A 3089-nucleotide genomic window follows, 5' to 3' on the forward strand; every position below is an offset into this window, starting at 1 on the left:
TCATCACCTCTCTTTCCTGTTTCCAGTCCTGGTTATTCCTCACTTTACCTAGAACTTTCCTCCATTTTATTTCCCTGAGGGAGACCTTTCCAAACCAAATGACACCCTTTCATGCTCTATCCCCTTCCCTATTTATTTTTCTTTATAGTTTATCATTACTCTATATATATTTGACATTTTTTAAAATCTGAATAGTTTTAGTGAAGGAAAAGACTGTAAACAAATATTTGATATATTAGTTGCTCATGGGTAACACAGAGAAAATCAAAGCAGAGGAAGAAGACTCAGAAATGCCAAATAGAAATGGGCTGTTATTTTACTTAGGGGACAGGGTCAAGGCAGTCAGTAAGATGTTATTTGGACTGAGAGTGACCTGAAGGGAGTGAAGGAGTGAGCCATGCAGAATGGTATTCCAGGTAGAGGGGAGGCACATGAGGTGCAGAGGTCCTGAGGTGGAAGCACATGTGGCATGTTTGAGGTAGCACAATGCTTAAAGAGGAAAGGAAGGAGATGAGGTCCAACAGGTAATGGAGACATTAGCTCATATAGGACCTTAGAGAAAAGGACTTAGGATTTTACTCTGAGTGAGATGGAGAGTCACTGGAAATTTTGGAGATGAGTGACAGTTAAGTGCTTGGCTGCTAATTGAAATGTTGGTAGTTTGAACCCACCAAACGCCTCCATTAGAGAAAGACCTGGTGATCTGCTCTCATAAAGATCACAGCCTAGAAAACCCTATGGGGCAGTTCTACTCTGTCATGTGGGGCTGCTATGAGTCAAAATCGATTTGATGGTACCTAACAATAAGAACAACATATGGCCTGTCAAGTTTTTAAAAGATCACTCTGGCTGCTGTGTGGAGAAAAGTCCGCAAAGGGTAAGGGTGGAATCAAGGAGATTATTTAGGAGGCTATTGCAAAAATATTGGCAAGAGATGATGGTGGTTTGGGCCAGGGTGATAGTAGGTGGAGATGGTGAGAAGTGGCAAGGTTCTGGATATATTTTGAAGGGAGAGCCTACAAAATTCATTGATGGATTGGAATGTTGGTGTGAAAAAAAGACAGTCATCAAGGATGATACCTTGATTGTATTTTGGGCCTGAGGAGTTGGAAGGTAGGAGTTCCCATTAATTGAGATGAGAAAGACTGCTAGAAGAGCTGGTTTGATCAGGATATATTAGTGTTAGGTTTTGGGCATGTTAAGTCAAGGTATCTATTTATATGTAAGCAGATATGTAGAGAAGGCCATTGGATATATTCTACTGAAATTCAGGGGTGCAGTTTGTTCAGTTTGGTGCTTAGTAAATACTTGTTGGATAAATGAATGGATAACAATGGCCTCTGTCTATCACCAACCTCTGTGATCTAGAGACACCACCTCTAGCAGGTTACATCAAAGTCTCTGCTCTAGGACAAGCACCTACCAACACATCATAATGGTCTTGTAATTTTTTCACTTGGTAGAAGCTAGACCAATAATTCTTACTGTGTGTTGCAATTACCTGGAGACCTTTTTAAAAATTTTATTGACCCCTCCCAGAGAGTCTGATTCAATCGGTCTGGGGTTGGGCCTGTACAATGGTATTTTAAAAAAGATCTTCAGGTGATTCTAATGCACATCCAGAGGTTGAGAGCTATTATTTTAGGCCCCAGGTCCTGCCTTAACTGACCTCTTGTACTTAATTCTTTCCTTGCTGAGACTTAAACAAAATGAAACAAAAAACACAGCTCTTTTGTCAAGACTTCTCAGAAATTCTGAGGTTATCTTAAAGCCCTTGGCAGGAATGTTTGAAAAAAAAAATATACAAATTAGAAGAAGAAAAGCTTTATGCAGGAAGACATTTGGTCCATCATTATATTTAACAAGAATAATTTCATTGTTTCTCAGCCTTTTGGCTAAGATCAAATGTAGTACCTCTTCTTATCAGTTTAATATCTGATATGTCCTCTATCGAGGAGGAAGTCGAAAGAGAGCTGTTGCATTGTGGGGAATTGCAGTCAATGTCATGAGACATAATGTGTATGAACTACTGTATGGAAAATGAATTTACTCTGTAAACTTTCACCCAAATTACAATAAAAATAATAAAAAAGGGAGTAATTTAGAAGTGAGATGGAATATTATGAGGCCAATATAAATAATTTTGTAGATAGCATAGTAACATGGAAAAGTACTTATGAGAGAAGGTTAAGAAAAAAAAGCAGAGGACCAAATTGTGTTTATATTATGAGTGCAAGTACTTAAAATTATGCATACATATAAATAAAGAACTGCAGGGAAACAAAGAAAAATGAAAACAATTGGTATGTTGGTATAATAGGATAGTGGATGATTCTTCTTTCCCTTTTAAATTATTTCTTTCTGGTTGTTAGAATGTATGTGCAGTAAGTAAAAGAAATAAAGAAAAGGCAATGTTGCTCCAAGCACACATTCTCTGCCTCTCCAGGGGACTCTTTAGCCTTTCTTTTTCTAACCATCTCTGGACACTGGAATCAACATCTGGACTTTTTGGAGAGCCTCTTCTTTGTCTATTAAGTGCTTACCACCAGCACTGCTAGCTATTGAGTTGGAATTGAGCCAGAGGAGTAAATAAATCACTGTTGCAGGGGAGCTCACTGTAAAGAGGGAGAGGGTAACATATAAGCAAACAATTATAATAATTTTATGACAATATCATAAGCATGATAATAGGGGTATAAACAAAGTTCTATGCAAGCTCAGATGAATTTGTTCCAAGAGACTCTTAGAAGGTGGGAAAGAGGATGTGACATTTGATCTTGGTCATGAATGATAAATAGGAGTTCACCAGGTATAAAGAGGGATGAAGTGGGATAAGGCAGGGCAGGACAGACATTCCAAACAGAATCTGTAAGAGTAAGAGGTCATTAAGCATGAAGGATAAGAAGTCCTAAAGGCATAAAGTGTTTAGCAAGTAGTTAGGTATGAATGGAGAATATTCATTCATTCATTTACTCAACAAGCGATTATTGAGTATTTATTGTATACCAGACATTGGGCTAGATATTAGAGAGAACATTGATAATAACAGTACCTATTTATCAAATGTTTACTATGTATTTTGCACACAT

General features: G+C 37.7%; 1 pseudogene; it reads left to right on the plus strand.

The window, feature by feature from the left end:
* Positions 1–1875: 1875 nt before the first annotated feature.
* LOC122150891 lies at positions 1876–1978 on the plus strand (annotated as a pseudogene).
* The last annotated feature ends 1111 nt before the right edge of the window (positions 1979–3089 follow it).

This window comes from Orycteropus afer, unplaced genomic scaffold, assembly GCF_000298275.1.
Source record: "Orycteropus afer afer isolate SDZICR_OR568_19922 unplaced genomic scaffold, OryAfe1.0 scaffold00010, whole genome shotgun sequence".
Lineage (NCBI taxonomy): Eukaryota > Metazoa > Chordata > Mammalia > Tubulidentata > Orycteropodidae > Orycteropus > Orycteropus afer.